General features: G+C 50.0%; 1 protein-coding gene across 1 annotated transcript in view; it reads left to right on the plus strand.

Moving 5' to 3' along the window:
• Positions 1–6: 6 nt before the first annotated feature.
• Positions 7–17,335, plus strand: part of LOC109376973 (astrotactin-2-like) — a gene marked incomplete at its 3' end in the record, with an annotated part of 197,357 nt that continues 180,028 nt past the window's right edge. Inside the window, exon 1 of the mRNA XM_019633151.1 lies at positions 7–344. The remainder of the gene's footprint in view (positions 345–17,335) is intronic.

Genomic DNA, 17,335 nt, shown 5'->3' on the forward strand with positions numbered 1-17,335 from the left:
GCCGCTGCTGCTGCTGTTCCTGCTCCTGCTGCCGCCGCCGCCGCTGCTGGCCGGCGCCACCGCCGCCGCCTCGCGGGAGCCCGACAGCCCCTGCCGGCTCAAGACCGTCACGGTGTCCACACTGCCCGCCCTGCGGGAGAGCGACATCGGCTGGAGCGGAGCCCGGGCCGGGGCCGGGACTGGGACCGGGGCTGGAGCCGCCGCCGCCGCGTCTCCGGGCTCCGCCGGCTCCGCGGGCGCCACCGCCGAGTCGCGCCTCCTGCTCTTTGTGCGTAATGAGCTGCCGGGGCGCATCGCGGTGCAGGACGATCTGGACAACACCGAGCTGCCCTTCTTCACTCTGGGTAAGTCTGGGCGCCGGCACACGCGAGACCCCAAGGAACAGTGAACCCCTAAGTGAAGTCTGACGGGCGGGGGTGCCTTGGGGAGCCCCGCCCCGGGCTGCCCCCAGCGGCGTTGGGAGAGGGCAGCCGAGGGGCCCGGAGGGCGTACAGGTGGTTGGAAAGGACTGTGGGTTAGGAGGTCCCGGAAGCGCGTGGCGGGAGCCCGGGGGCGTGCCAGCCCTTCTGCAGTGGGGACCTGTCCCTCAGTCGCTTAGTCCAGACGTTGAGCTCTGCCACCGCCCGTCCCCGACGCCCGAGACCCCAGATCTCTGAGTGTGCTCGAACTCAGGGCGGGGTAGGTCCTCCGCTCCGAAGCCGGGTGCAGGTCCAGCCGCCCTCTGCTCCTCCGGGCTCCGGCTCGGTCCCTGCCGCCGCGGTAACCGCCGCCCCTGCGCCCTAGCGTCGGAGTTGTTGGCGCTGCTCTTCCGGATAGATTTTCTCGAGAATCCGAGCGGAGAAGCTCCGTGCAGAATCATCCCGTCCGCCTCAAGTCGGCTTCTGAAAGGGTTGGGTGACCTTGGCCGAGTCTCTTCTCCTTTCTGGGCCTCAGTTTTGGCCATCGGTGAAGTGGGGCAGGGGAGGACTGAGTGATTTTTGAGGGCTGGGATTCTGCGCCCCAGGTGGGATTCTGAATTCCACTTGCAGAATTCCACCCCCCCCCCTCCGCTGTCGCATTTGCCTTTCTACACACCCCCTTCTCCCCCAGCGGACAGCAGGTTTGCCCTCGAATCTCCGTCACTGGCTAATAATAATAGCTACTTAAAAGCTAGAAAATGGAAGGGGAAAGGATAGTGTGGTGGTGGGGCCGGGGGTGGGGGCTGACACAGAAAAGTTAATCAGAAAGTTCGCTCGCAGCTTGCTGCCTTCTGGTTCCCAGCGCGAATCCCGGAGGAGTCGGCCCTTCCGAGGAGCTGTGGGAAGCACAGCTGATTTCCCACCCGGGTAATTGATAGCTTAATTATCTCGGAGAGCGTGTACAGAAATGTTGTTCCCCCTTAGCTCTCCCGCGCTCGCCGGTCGCTGGCTCTCTCCTCCCCTCTTGGGGGCGCGGGGCGCGATTGGTTGTCGGAGTCTGACCGACAACAGCGCCTGGGGCACGGGGGGCTCGCTGCGGGGAGACTCCCTAGCTCTTCTCCCCCGCATCCTTGACTTCTGGGATACAGCTCAGTTCAAGGCATCACCGGGGTGGTGGGCCTTCGCGGTCAGCGCCGTCAGAATCCTGGCTTGGACCTCCTCGATTAACTCATTGTTCTTCTGAGAAGCCCCAAAGAGTAATCAGTGGGCTAGACTCCTCTTCAGGGAGCCAGAATATTTTTAACGTATTTTTTGTGACCCCTCCCCCCTCCCTTTCGTGCTGGCTGCCTGGGAAGATTTGAGCAAGTGCCAGGCCCTCTCGTGCTCAGAGCTGCAGCCTTGGGTTTCTGGCCCTTGGGCTCTCCCCAGCTGGCTGTAATTGGAGCGTGCTGAGCTTTCTTGGAGGCAAAGCAGGAGAGCGCCTTGCAGGTTTCCAGGGGACTTCCCGCAGCAGCGCGTCTGGCAGTGCGACACACACACTCTAGCATACGCACACGCAGGACACACACATGCATCGGTGGGGCTGCCCGTTTCTACAGTCCGGGGTCGGGGATGACGGTGGAGATGGGGTTCCTCCGGGTAAAGAGCTAACCTTGGACTCAGGGCTAACTGCTGCAGCCTCCCTCCAAGGGAAGGGTCCTTTGGGAAACACCGAGGGCATCCCTTCCACACCACTTCCAACCCCAGCCTTCTTCCTCCATGCCCGATCTCTACTCCGGAGTGCCCTGAGAAGTCAGGAGTGGGGATCCCCCCTAAATGAGTGGTCAAATAAGGGAGGAAAGGGGATGTGTTGGGGGGTTTGTTGTAACTTGGAAGCAGGAGCCCCAGGGCATTCCAGTTCCCCAAGTATATGTGGGACCTGGTTCAGCCAGCTATGAGAGTCGCCCCCAATTCCTAGACTGGAAATCGCTGCCTTTTTAAACTTTGGCTTTCAAGAGGGAATGGGTGTTGGGGAGCGCTGGGCAAGCTGAGTGCGGAGCTAAGCGAGGAGCTGGAAGTCGCCATTACCCCAGGACCCATGAGTGAGCTCTGGAGCCTGCTGGCACCCTCCTCTTGGAATCTTCTGCCTTCTCTGACACAAGGCAGCTGAGCCTAGCCGCTGGGGACCGCCTGCTGTGCAGTGGCTGGGTGCTGTACTCCTTGGCAGCTCTGAGACCTTTTGGAGGCATGGAGGGAATTGGTTTCCCGCCTCCTCCTCCTCCCCACAGCGCCCTGGACTGGCAGCTCGAGGCGCCCTCCCCCCAGAGATTTGGCTAGCGAGGTACTCACCAGATGGCCTAGCATAGCAGGAGCTGTAGGGAGACGTGGGCTTTTATTTGTGTTGGTCTTCCACTGTTTGCATGTAAACACGGAGTGCACAGTGAGAGCTGCAGGAGGCCCGGGCTGACTGGAAAGGAGGGCTGCTGCTTGGTGGGGGGCACTAGGAGTCATTTATGGCCCTCTCCCAGTGTCCAGAGGCAGCCTCATGCCATCATCCCATCCCCAGACCTTCTCAACACCCTTTGTTTAAAAGCAGAGTGTGTCTGGTGGGTTGGGCGAGTCTTTCATTACTAATGGACCTGTCCCAGGGCTTTGGAGATGGCACATGCCACATCTGGAAGTGCAAAGTCAGTCCCTGCCAAGCCCTGCCAATAGCGGGGTGTGTAAGCCACCGCTAGGGGGTGATGGTGTCTATCAAAGCCCTCAGGCCATGCTGTGGGTTGTGGGCCCAGAGTTGGTGGTGGTAAAATGTAACCTGGCATTAAAGGGCGTGATTGGACAAATAAAAGGTAGAATCCCAGTTTTACTGTGAGTCTAACTGGGGGAACTCATGGTAATTTTTCCCACACTGCCTACCATCATCTGTCAGCAGAATCACCTATACACTTGGTCCTACCTGCCCTCCATTCTGCCTCTCTTGTTTGAGTTATTGGCTGTATTATTGGCCGTGCCCAGACGTAAATGACTTTTCTTCAGGTTTCTTTCTCTCTTCATATTTTTACTCTTCCCATCGCGTTCCAGCCTGCTTTATGTAGTTGGAAGCTTCCCTCAGAAGTGAAAGATTCCCCAGGTTTCCTTGTCTGAGCCTCTTCTTGAGAATCTGATTATCAGTCAATGGCATTGACAGAGTGAATTTCCCTGAAAGTGATCAAGGAATAGCAAATAGTTATTGAACCCTTAATGTGGTGCTAAGAGCTTTCCTCTTGTCTTTTATTGTTAATTCACATAAAATATATCTAGTGGGCACAGCTATTATTGCCATTTTACAGGTTAGGAAGCGTTCGTAGCGAGGTCAGGTGCCTAATCCAAGGTCAGACTGTGAATAAACGGCAGACCCAGCAGACCCGGAATCTCAGTCTACTGTACACCTGCATTCTTTGTAATTGCTAAATAGCCATCCTGAGCCAGATATGCATTGTGGGGCTGGTTACACCTGTATGCAAGGCATGGTGCTGAGTTCTGGAGAGAAATATAACATCATCAACTTGACAAGAACGTTTCTCTAAAGGAACGTTACATGGGTGAGCTGAAGTATGAGAGTTTGAATGTGAGACATGAGTGAAATGACCTCCAGTGACCCTGCCAGCTCAAAGTTCTATGACTCATGGGATGTCAAAGGGCACTGTATCTAATGGTGCTAACGAGTGATGGAGATGACACATGCAGTGACATCAGGGAGGGAAGCCATCTCTACAGACTGGGAGAAGGCTGGGGATGCTTCCTGGACAGGATAAATCCTGAGCTAGGGCCTTGGAGGGCACACTGGATGACAAGTTGAATGCTCCAGTACAACTTGGGAACGTCAACTTGGTTAGGATCTGGAATCTCAGCCCTAGCCCACAGTGACCTTGAATAAGTCCTTTACCTCCCAGAGCTTCAGTTCTTTGTGCTGTTATGAGTGGGTAGATGAGCCCGAAAATAATCTTTGGATCTAAAGATTCTATGAACTCGAAGTGCCCTGACCTACTCCATCACTCTGACGAGCTCCCCTTGCTTCTGACTGGCGTCTTTCCTTTGCCGGGAACATGGGGGTGTTGGGAAGGACTGATTGAAGAGAAAGAACTTGAACAGGAGCAGCTGCCAGTGCAGGGCTTCTGAGGTGAGCCTGCACATCACTCAGCCCTCATCTGCCCCCAGGCAGCCCTGGAGTCTGCTCGTGGATTTAGCTTTCATGTCCGCAGGTAGGGCAGTGACATCCTTCCTCTTGTGCTTGATAGTGGCCAGGCTGGACTGTTTCCCACCAGCCTTGATTCAGCGAAAGGGAGAGAAAGACATAAAATTGCATAACCCTTCATTGTCAGAACATCTTACTAATTCGCCTTGTCATATTAATCATGAAGGTGAGGCGTGTGCTCTGTATTTGGAGAAGGGCATGTGAAGAAGGAAAAACCCACCCAGTAATATGTCTTACATACACCTGCATGAGTAAATCTGGCAGTGTCCTGAAAGTCTGCCCCAAAAGAATGCTCTTTGCAGGAAGCCGATTGGCCTGCATGGAAGAGAAAGACCCAGTCTGAAACGCTAACTTCGTCAGGTCTGCAGCGATTCCTTAGAATACAGACAACAATGAATACTATACCAAGGGAGAAATACCCTTGGAAGGAGTCAGGGGCCAGGAGCCAGGTCAGTTTAAAGCAGGGAGTTTAGCCCAAGAAGAACAGACCACAAAAGGCCGGATGAGCTTCCTGCAGATGTCAACAGGGACTGATGACGTGCTTGCTCTTGCCTGGTTCTGAGGAGTGTTTAAAAGGTGCAGATACTAAGGGGATAGACACATAGAGGCCAAGCCCACTGGAGGCTGTGACCCAGGGAGCTGTCCACCAACCCAGCGTCCTGGCCCCTAAGGGATGGTAGGATCCACGTGGGAGGAAGCCTTCAAGCAGAGACTACGCAGCTTTGGGTAGGGATTTGGACAAAGGACCTAAGTCCTGAGAGACACCGAGGCTTTCGGCCCTTTTTGGTTTCTGGCTTGATTCTGCAGGTTGACGCCTGTTATTAAGAGGGAGGGGAAACAGATACAAATAGAAGTAAGCTGGGTTTTCTGAAGGGGTTTCCTACCACAGAATAGTCCTTAAAATCCGTACCTATGTTTTTACTCTTTGTGTGTGTGTGTGTGTGTGAGAGAGAGAGAGATCTGGGGTGGATAAGAGGGGGGATTTGATGTATTGAATGTTTTCAAACAAATCTAGATTTTTTTTTTAAAAGTATATTATTTCCTCATGTGGACACTGGGTCCATTATCACTAAACTCAGCATCCGAGTAGCCCTGAAACGTCCAGGCCCTGTCCTGTTCTGATGCCCCAGGCTCCTGGGAGTGAGGAGAGGGGTGTTCAGTGGGCTCTGATATGAGTCTTTTCCCCCTTTCTGCTCACGTCCCTCAATCCATCCCCACCCCTTTGCCTGCTCAAATCTGATGAAACCTGTTTAATACTGCAGAAAGAGATGCATTGTCTGCCCTCAGAAAGTACTGTGTCACTGAGAGGGTAATGGGATAGGGATAGAGGAGGATTGGTTTCAGCTGTATTCGAGGGGCTCAAGTTTGGTCAAGGCCAAGCAAATCTGTTTCTGGGGGTCAGTGACACCCACCAAAGCAGCACAGCTCGGCAAGCTTTGGTGTGACACGGAGCCTGACGGTTTTCCTGTACTAGGCCTTCAGGCCATAAGATGACTATAATTTTCATTTACAGCAAGTTCAGCAGTAGGTCTGATGAGGCCTCTGGCAGGCAAAGCCTCCCATTCCCCACCCCTTTGCTTTGCTGTAACCTGGTCCTTGGCTGCCACAGAACAGTGTGAACACGTGCGCTGCGGGGAGAGAAGGATGCACAGTGCCAGTGACTTTTTTGGGTGTAGTCATGAAAACTATTCCCACAACCATTAACGTGGAGGGACTCATAGTATCACAGACTGTTGGAGCACACTGAATCTGCCCCTCATTTTATGGGGCAATGCTGGGGCTCAGACAGTGGAAGCAACCCACTTAAGGACCAGCAGTTCAAACTTAAACCTGGTGGCCTCGAATCCCACCCCATGCTTCTTTGCATCACAACACCGGACTGCTAACACATGGCTCTGGGTTTAAACACACTTCTGTGTCTGCAACTCAGTTGAACATCCTAAAATGCACTGTTCTCTCCTCATCCCCCTGCAAAAAACCCCAAACAAACAAAACAAAACAAAACAAAACAAAACAAAAAACAAGCCTCAAGCTCTAAGGAGAAAAACACCCCTAGGGAAACTGAATGTGTTCTCCCGCCCAAGCATCCGGCTGCTTGGCTCCAGTCTCTCCTGAGAACCTGAGCTTATGGGTTTTGCTCTGGGGGAGGAGAAAGCCTCATCGCCTTTCTCTGGCTGCCTATGGGGGTGAGCTGAAGGAAGTCTGCTCTTTTCCAGGAGAGGAGAGAAAGAGTTGGATTTAGCTTTGCAATGCTTCCTTTACAGAGCCGATACTTCCCCAAGTTCTCATACTGACCAGCTAGTGGCAACAGAAGATTAACTATAGCAAGAGATCTGGTTTTTCTTTCCTTCTAGCAGAGCAGCCTTTCTGCCCCAGAAGGAGGCAGGCAGGCGGCAGTGCCTGGCAGAACTGGCTCTGTTCTCCACCTCCAGCACCCTCCTTGCACTCACTCGCCGCTTGCCTGTAGTTCTTTTAGACAGCAAGCCACATGAAGATTTCCATGTGGATTGGAGGGTGGGGGCAGTGGTGACTATATGATGTAACATTCCGGACTGAGATATTTGCAGCTTCCTTACTGTCCCACCGGAACATGCAAACAGCTCAGTATGTTGAGTCAAAAATTGACAAAGATGCCATATGTTCTAAACTGTTAGGGTTTTACCCATGAAGAGGGAACATTTCCCCATCCCCACTGGCACAGCCCCTGGCATGTCAGACGTCAGCACTTTTCTCTACTAAGATTCCAGCTATCAACTCACCGGTCTGCCTGCCTGTCGCCTGATCCTCTAATCCATCATCCGTACTCGCAGACAGAGTGATTTCATTAAAAGCACGGATAGGGTAATGACTGTCCTCTCCTAAAGCACTTCACTGTTTCCCCATAGTTCTTAGTAGAAAGTTCAAGCTCCTTAGTGGGGTGCCAGGTCCGTGCCTAGACTGTCCTGACACTGAGAATCCTTCTTTCTTGTTCTATAACTGCTCCACCACCCCTGGGGAATCCCTTCTTACCTTTCAAGACTGCACTCAAATGTCAGCTTATCTTTGCAGCCCTTCCTGACCTGTTGGTTCTGGAGTTGAACATTCTGGGCCTCGGCCCTCACGATCAATACAAAGATTGCGGTAGCAACGCGGGTCCCTTAAGAACTATTGAGCACCTTCAATATGCTGGGCACAGTTCCAGATGTTTAGGGCACACCAGAGAACAAAAGGCTCAGATCGCTGCATTCAGCGAGCTCATATGCAGGAGATGGGGGGAGGCAGGGAGAGGACCATAACAATAAGCATAATAAATAAGAAAACGTCGTAAGTGAGAAGGTGAGAAATTCTATGGAAAAAGAAAGCAAAAAAATAAAACGGACATTTTTTTGCAGTGAGGAGATTGGTTTTAATATTAAATAGAGGGAGAGGAGCTTATTGAGGATGTCGGATTGGACCTAAGACTGGAGGGCGATGGAGGAGTTAGCCAGGCAGGTGTCTAGGAGAAGAGCATTCCAGACAAAGAATCGCATCATCAGAGTCCTGACTCTGGAGCCCACCTGGAGGGCTCAGGGGCCAGCATGGAGACCAGCACTGCCAGGATGGAGAGAGCGAGGGGTGGGCAGCACAGGCCAGGAGCGGAAAAGGGAGTCACATAGGCCCATCCAGATCGCTGTCAGGACTGGGCTTTTACTCTGAGTGAAATGGAGAGCCATGCCGGATTTTAAGCAAAAGCGTGTCCGTATCTGACTCAGGTTTCCAAAGAATTGCTCAGGGTGCTCTGTAAAGGAGCAAAGATGGAAGCAGGAAAAGCTGTAGGTGTCTGTGCAGGTGAGATGATGGCAGCTTGGAGTGCAGTGAGAGCAGAACTTACGTGTTTCATTGTCACCTTGCCTATGGACCCTACGCAGGGAACACACCTTCTTCCTCTGTGGGGCTGCAGTGACTCACACTGTGCTTGGCACATCCTAGTTCAGGGGATCTTAGATGACTCGCACTCAAGGTTTGCCAAGTATCATCCCAGAGTCCATACTGGGCGAAACCAGAGAGGGGTTGGAATTCCGTTCATCTGTTAAGGCTAAGCTGGAATACCATGTCCTCTGAGCTCTGGTAGCCATTTTCTCTGTGTTCTCCTGCCTCCTTGTTATTCCTGGATATTTAGCAGATGCGTAATGGGGCCAGTTTGATTAGAGGAAAGACCTTATCTTGAATCATGGAAGCTAGATAAAGGATTAGAAGTTTTGCATTGTGGCAAACACAGAGGCATTGGATGTTTTTGGGGAGATGATACAGCATGGTTCTGGGATCATCAAACGTCTTAAATGATAAAAATGTAGGACATTATTTAAATGAAACCCTTCTGCACAAAGATGGGAAGTCGAAGTCACCATAGCAAGTCAGTGGTAGAGCGGGCACCGGATGCCAGCCTCCTTGACTCCTATTTTAATGTGTCTTCCACCCACCTTAGGGAACACCAGCCAGGCCAGCAGGAATGGGGCTGGAATTCCAGACTTTATCACTCTTGCGTGGGGTAGGCTATGACAACGCCAACTATTTATTGACTATTTACTATGCCCCAGATGCTATGCTGGTACATCTGTTACCTCATTTCACCCCTTCCTCAATGCTGAAAGACGGGCAGAGTCATCCCATGTCACAGTTGAGCACCAAGGCTCAGAGGAGTTAAGGAACATACCCCACATCACACAGCTGTTAGCTGAGCTGGGTCCAAGCTCACGTCTGCCTGGTTCCAAACCCTGTGCTCTCTCTCTCTCTCCCATGCTGCACAGAACCAGACTATTTTTGAGTTTCCATCTTTTTGACAAACTCTTTTACTTTTCATCTCTTCCTCTTCTCATTACCAAGAAGTTGGAGATGTCTCCTGTATAGGAACTTCAGGTGTGACAGCCTCACAGGCCCAAGGGGCTGAACACCGTATTTCTGTGCTGTCAGGAGCTGACTCAGCATCTCCGCAGGCCCTGTCACTCCCAGCTCATTTGCCAAGAGAGCACCAGGCCTTGTCTCTTTTCTTGTCTTTTTCTAGGTGCCACTCATTATCCCAGGGCTATTCGACAAAGCGAATTCCTGTGCTGCCGCCCTTCTCGATGCTCTTCCTCCTTTCCTTCCTCACCCCCTTTCTCCCTCCTCCTCTCCCTCCCTTCTTTCCTTTCCACTTCCCTCTCCCTCCAGTCCTTAGGAAGTTCCCAGTTTATGTCGGCATAGTACTCTACTAGGAGACCCGTGATCTAGTCCCTCCAGGAACTGACAGAAGCTCTGTATTTTCTTTCTAGAAGTTGTCAGGGCATGGCAGTCTGAGACACACCCCCTATTTGCACTTCCTGTCACCCCTCTGCTCTGCCCCAAGGTGAGCTTGTCTACCTAGGGCTTCTGAGCAGCAGCACTGTGCAGTTTTTGGCTCCCACCTTGAAAATGGGATTTATATTACATTACCTGTACACATGGGATATATAACATTATATAATCTATATCTATAGATCTATAGGTATAGATATAAAATGCTGTAAAAATCCTAATAGATAGTGCAGGCTTTTCCTAGAATTTTAGAACTAATTAAAACAATGCCTTCCAGATCCAGCCCCACCGCCTCATTTTCCTAGCTAGCACAAGGTCCCCACAGATAATTCACAGCAAAATCCCGTCTCTAGCCCAGCTCCCCTGACTGAGAGGCAGTGTGCTGGGAACCTGTGCCAGCTCTGGCATTCAAAAGCTCCGGGTTCGAATCCAGAATGCACAGCTTCCTAACTGTAGACGTGTGCACGCTGCCGCTCTGAGCCTCTGTTTGCCCATCAGTGAAGTGAAGAGAGCATTATAATGAGTACTCCGGGTTGCTGTGATCATTATTTTTGGAGATCCCTCCATAAATTAGATTTTAGGCAGTGCCCAGCACCATACTGAGTTTTTAGTTACACTAAGCCACGTGATCCTTACAGAGATGGTTGTGTGCCAAGCACCTCGCCCAGCTTATGGCACGCTTTGTGCCCCCTGCCTCCTAGCCACCTGGAATCCCTTTTTTGGAAGGAAGTGGAGGTATGAATATACAATATATGCAAATTCTCTTTCCCTTCCCTCTTTCCACTCCAGCATGCTATGCTTACACCTCTCCCACCCTCCCTTACCCCCTGAGCAAGAAAAAAAAAAAAAAAGGCTGAAACTGACCATTGATCCCTCCAGGACCAGGGGGAGGCAGGGGAACTCCGGGGTTGCCTGAGGACAGTTTGGACAGAGAAGCTCTTAGAGGCTGAGTCGAAGGCAGGTGGGTGCTGGGGAAAGCAGGCGGGGTAGAAGCCTGGTCTCTCCCTTCTGGTGGAGGCAGGCTGACAAAACCTTGCTCTCAGGCACCCAGGGAAGTCACGAGTGGCTTTGCAAGCAGCCGAAAAGGGAAGGACTATTTCCATTCGCAGAATCAGCAGTAAAGAGATTTCCAGTCACAGTAATAGCGGCGTTTGGGGGAATCGTTTCAGTGGAGGCCGTGGGTGGAGGAGGGAAGGGGGCGGGGCGGCAGGGAAAGGCACCGGCAGACGTCTTGTCGGCGTGCACGGGGCTGAGAGAGGGCTTGCACAGAAGACCAGGGGCCAGACGCAGGGCGACGGGTCGGGAGCCAGGCTGGTCCATGGACAAACATCCTTCCTCCCTTCCCTCCAAATGGACAGAGCCCCACTCCCTGGCGCCCCTGTGGGAGGCTGCAGGCTCATTCCGTGCTGCCTTTGTTCTGATTCCCTGGGTTGCTCTTTTCAAGACGTCAGAACCAGCAGCAACTCCCCAGGCTCCTGGGATTTGTAGGTAGGAAAGCGCCCAGGTTGTTCAGCCTAGCTTTTCTAGACCAGGGGTCGGCAAACTGCGGCTCGCAAGCCACATCCGGCCCTCTGGGTATGTACGTTCTGTCTCAAAAGTTTGCCAATCCTGTCCCACACAACAATGTAAAAATTATTCGAGAGCCAGAAATATATTTTTACATAATCACCATTATGTGAATTATATCCTTTCAAACTTTTATAAATGAAACTATGATAGTTCTATTTTCATTTTCAGTTTTACTTCAGAGCCTGCGGCTCGCGAGCCGCGGTTTGCTGACCCCTGGCTGCTTTCCGTCTCAAAAGTTTGCTGACCCCTGTCCTAGAGCAAGCGACTCATCACAGTCACCTTAAAACCCAGTTCTCCCTCCCAGACCTGCTGAGGCGCCCAGGGAGGGGCCTGGGAACCTGTACTTTAACATATGGGCCAACTCTTGGAGGTCTGTGGACTGCATGAAGCGGTCCCTGCAAACCTCGTCAGCCTTGCTTCCTGGCATCCTCAGTCATACTTGAGGCTCTAGGTTCATGGATGACTTGCAGCTACCTGGGGGCACCAGGCATGCCTCCCCCACCTTGATCTGGAACAGAAATGCTGCTCTGCCTGCTGAGAACGCGTTTCCCTCTCCCGGATTCACCTGGCCAACTCCTAGCCTCAGCTCAGCTGTTACCTCCTCTGAGAAACCTTCTCCTTCTCCTCCAAGGCTTAGAGTTTTGTTATTGTTGTTTTTCTGAGTGCTTAAACCTCGGTAGGGTTGCCAAATTTCTGAATAAAAATAAATGCAAAACACAAAATACAGAATGCCCAGCTGAACTTGAATTCCAGCCAGTGAATACCTGCTTAGTATTAACTGTGTCCCGTACAATATTTGGAACACAGTTATATTAAACGTGACTCTGATGATCAGAAATTCAAATTTAACTTGGCATCCTGTAATTTATCTGGCAACCCTCAGGGGCTCGGGTTTGCCTCCTGTCAAGGATCACACTACCAATGTGTGATTTGTCCCCTAAACCTGCTCTCCCCATGTCTGCCCCATCTCAGGAAATCAGACCGTCATTCACCTGGGTACCTAAGCGAGGGAGTCATCCTTAATGTCCTCTTTGCCTCCTCTCATTCTTTCAGGCAGCTGATCCTGTGGGTTTTCCTTCTAAAATGATTCTCAACGTTATTTGCTTCTCATATTTTTTTTGCTGCCATCGCCTTTGTCCAAGCCATCATTCTTTCTCACTTGGGCTGTTATATCAGCCTTCTAACTGGTCTCCTTCTGCCTCTCTGTTTCCATCCTTCTTAACACCATACGAGGTACAACAGCACGCAGGCCAAGTCCAGCTTGCCGCCTACTTTTGTGTGGCCTGTAAGCTGCTTTACTGGTTTAAAAGTGGAAAAATAAATCCGCAGAAGACACATGTTTCATGATATGTGACGATGATATGAAATTCAAATGTCAGTGTCCATACATAAAGATCTATTAGAATACATGCACACGCATACACTCATGCATGTTCTGTCTGTGATTGTACACACATGCTCATGTATGTACCGTCTGATTGTACACACACGCTCATGTATGTACTGTCTGTGGTTGTATATGCACGTACACACGTATGTACTGTCTGTGATTGTTTTACACACGCACATATGGACTGCCTGTGATCGTACACACACGCTCATGTATGTATTGTTTCTTCAGCAGCAGAACTGAAGATTAGCAGCAACAATGAGTATCTGGCCCACAGAGCTTAAAATAGTCACTAACTCTCCCCTTTATAGAAAAAGTTTGCCAACTCTGCTGTGTACAGTAGCCAGAGTGATCTTTTCCAGAAAGGAAATTCGATCTCACCACTCCCCTGTTTAAAACGTTTGTTTCTCATTGCTCTTGAGCTAAAACCCAAATTCTTTTTTCAGAGTCTAGAAAATCCTAAAAAACGTTGCCTTCTTCCCTGAGTTCATTTTTGATCTTGCTCACAAAAGTCAAATATCACCTTCTCCGAGAAGTCCTCCCTGAGCCAAGTAGCGCCCTGGTAGACCCTCTCCCCCATTCCATTTATTTTCAGAAAACCTGTATGTGACAGCCCCTTGAAGGTAGGGAATACGTCTTGTTCATTGTTTTGTTCTCCAGAGTACATAATGCAGGACACAGCACCTAGTAGGTGCTGGGGCTCTTTCCTGGCTGAAGGAATGAAACGTGGGCGGGAATCGGACACCACCTGAGAGGGTACCTGCCTCATTGGGTTGTTCTGCTTACTAGGTGATTGTTGATCTCAAGAGCTAAAATTTTTAGAACATGTAGAATGGTGCTTGCCACTCAGCAATGCTACCTAGGTGTTTGTTAAACAAAAATAAATAGACCTGTACCTTTACTTTCTTTGCAGTTGGAGGGAGTTTAGGGCAAATCAGAGGAAGTCCTGTGAATAAAGACCTCATGAAACCAAGGGGCGAAGTCATTTGGTGGCCAGCCATGGGAGGGAGAAATCCTGGAGTTCGGTCCCCGTTCTGCTGGGTGAGGTCAATCAAGTCCCTATGGATTTCTAGACTTCCCCTTATTTCTAATGTGATCAGATTAAGTCAAGTGATCTGTGAGGTTCTTCTCTGCCCCCCCTACCCCTCTGCTCAGCAGGAGCGCAGGAGGGAAAAAGGGTTTCTCAGGGAACTTCTGAGGCTGGAAGCTGCAGTAGCAGCAGAAAACCAACCCCTTTCCTTCCTCCCTCCCTCCCTCCCTGCATCCTTCTTGGGGCCTCGGAAGATCAAACCCTCAACTCTGAACCCAGGTGCAACTCACGTTTTCTGGCCCTGTCTCACAGTAATTTGTTGGGGAACCTTCTTCAATTACTTTCTCTCCATCTTCCCCCAGGGAGGGAGGCTGGAGAAGCTGACCACCCAGAGTAACCAATTACCTGTCTGCCAATAGCAGGATCCCTGCAGTCCCCCCTCCTTGCATTTCTCTCTCCACTTTATTCCCCTGGCCTCTCTAAACCACCTCTCCAAACTGTGGGAGCCGCTAGGGAAATGGCCTTCACCTGGTTCTCTGCTTCCAATCAGGGAACAGAAGGCCACCTCTCCCCAAGACAGAAGGCTGGTGGTTGAGAAAGGACAGCTGGCAACCTTGGAAAACCCAGCAGCTTTGCAAGTCTGCTAAATACCAGACTGTGCTGGGTTGGAAGGCATATGCCTTGGGTTCTAGTGCTGTTTCTGCCACTCACTTGCAGTGTGACCTCAAGTAAATGGCAGTTCTTCCTCGGCCTCATGTAAGATTAAGTGAATATGGTCAGAGCCAGTTTGTCTTCAGGAAGCTGGGAAGACTGGGCTGCTTAGGATACTCCACGAGAGAGGAGGAACCTTCCAGTTTTGTCCGCTACCAAAATCCCAGAGGCCTAGAGCTGTGCCCATCACAGAGTAGGCTCTGAATAAATATTTACGGAATGAAGGAATGAATAGGTGGGGAATATGTGTGATCAGACATTGCTAGTCAATAACCAAATCACAGCATCAGATCCCTTCTCAATGCAGCGCCCCCATCCATCACTAAGACGAACCGGGGCTTGCATGGGAGATGAATTCTCTTCACGTTCCCTAGATTAAACCAGTTCACCTAACAGCTCTTGTTCACCTTATGCTCTCCTTGCCTGGAGCTAAGCCCCTTCAGTCATTTTTAGTGGTGCTCCCATCTCAGACCCTGTGCTAAGTCCCTCGGCGGCACAGAAATGCAAGGAGTTCACAGTCTATTGGGATAATAACATTCTTACTTTTCGATTTACAAAGCTCCTTTTCATGGCTGTTTTTAGTATCTCCATATTCTAGATGAAGACATGGCCATTCAGAGAGATCAAGTTAATTGCACAAGGTCACTTAGCAAATGGGATTAGATGTATTTATTTTTGAAAGGCATCTTTGTCGCACTGTCACGAATAGAACACCGGAATAACTTGCTATAAATGGAAGATAGCCTGTCATGTAACTACTGAAGTTATATATATTCACGTGCCACTTACATTTGTTTCTCATCCCACACCTTGTGAAACATTGATCGAGCCCAGCCACTGATACAAAGATATTCGTTTAAACTTTAAATGTTGCCCACCTAATTGTCAGGTTTTCCTCTAAGATACACATTTAAAAATGTCTTTCCTGCTCCATAACTACTACCCATCTTTTAAGATCCAGCTGGAATATACCTTCACTGCTTCCAACACGAGTTTCCTTGCTCCCCCAAGAACAGTTATCTCACAAGCACTTTGTATATTCACTGCAGGTAGTATTTTCATGGAAATATTGTGATTGTTTAATTGTCTGCTTCTCTTGCTAGTCTGTAAAGTTAAACACCCTGCCTCTAATATGGGTAACTCTAGCAGCTAGTACATGCAGGCTTATTGAATTTTTAACTTTAATTTTAAATTTTCACAAAAGGAATACAAGCTTGTAAATAATTCAGACCATTCAGGAATGGTATAAAGGGAAAAAGTGAAAGTGTCTCCCCACCGTCTCGTTACCCAAAGGTGACCATGAAGAAGAGCATGCTGGGATCCTGGTGGAATATAGAATAAATATGTGCCTGAACGGCCGTCTTCGGTGACATCACAGAGAGGAAGTGGCCTGTCTGAGGTCGCTCTGTGAGGTTTTTGCAGGCAGCTCAGGGATATTAATGAAATTGTCTTTTTGTGAGGGCATTGGTTTTTCAAACTCATTTCTTCATAGGTCAGGGGACTATGAGTTTCTCTGGGCTTCTGCTAAAGAGACACTCCACGTTGATCTGCCTGTCACACTGGAACCCCAATTTCACTGGAACAAAAGATTCCACAGCGTTAAAATGATGTTCTGCAAGCAAGGTGCTATGCCTAGACGGCTGCATCACCGTCCACGCCCCACGTACAATGGATCGGAAAGAAGGTGGTGACTCATCTCCCTGCCACGGTATTTTATGGAAGTAGCGTGAATGGAGAAAGCTCCCTAATCATCTTACATTTAATGTTAAGCCAACTTTGCAGAACCGCTCCGTGCATGGTCAGGCCCCAGAATCTACCTTTAGATTTTCTCCAGGCCTCAGGCAGGGGGGTCCTCTTCTTTACTGACCTGTACTGTATATATGGTTGTGTGTGTGTGTGTGTGTGTGTGTGTGTGTGTGTGCTGCTACTGCAGCTTCCAGCCTCAGAAGTTCCCTGAGAAACCCTTTTTCCCTCCTGCGCTCCTGCTGAGCAGAGGGGTAGGGGGGGCAGAGAAGAACCTCACAGATCACTTGACTTAATCTGATCACATTAGAAATAAGGGGAAGTCTAGAAATCCATAGGGACTTGATTGACCTCACCCAGCAGAACGGGGACCGAACTCCAGGATTTCTCCCTCCCATGGCTGGCCACCACATATATATACACACACATATACATACATACAGATACATATGGGAGAGAAAGCAGATATGAAAATAATTTTTCTGTCTGGAGAACGAAAAGAAGAAACTGAACCCAGCGATGGAGGAGCCAGAAAGGAGACAATTATTACGACGAGTTGGGGGTGGGTGTCTCTTTCTTCCTGGCACCGTATTTGACATGATGGATAAAGCAATTCTCTTCCTCCTTAGACATTTTTTCATACTCGACTGGGGAGGAAGACTCTTTAGGACAGGATTACCTGGGTTTAGGTTGAGTCGCTTACCTTAGAAATCCTCTTTTGTGAATCCATGTGTGTTGGCAGTTGGTCAGTTAATAGACAAAGTCTATTAAATCAGGGGATCATAAAAAATAATAATGCACCTTAAACGCTGTGACTTAAAATACATAAATGTGTATACATTTGCCAATTATGTGACGCAGGCCAGGGGCCTCTTCTGAGTCTGGGTCAGCCGATTGGAGTCCCATGACATCTTTCTTGCTCATAATACACCAAATATGATCTCCAATGTTTCATTAAAGGGGGCTGAGAGCTTAAAGGTGCTTGCTTGCCA

This window comes from Hipposideros armiger, unplaced genomic scaffold (assembly GCF_001890085.2).
Source record: "Hipposideros armiger isolate ML-2016 unplaced genomic scaffold, ASM189008v1 scaffold_1250, whole genome shotgun sequence".
NCBI classification, from domain to species: Eukaryota; Metazoa; Chordata; class Mammalia; order Chiroptera; family Hipposideridae; genus Hipposideros; species Hipposideros armiger.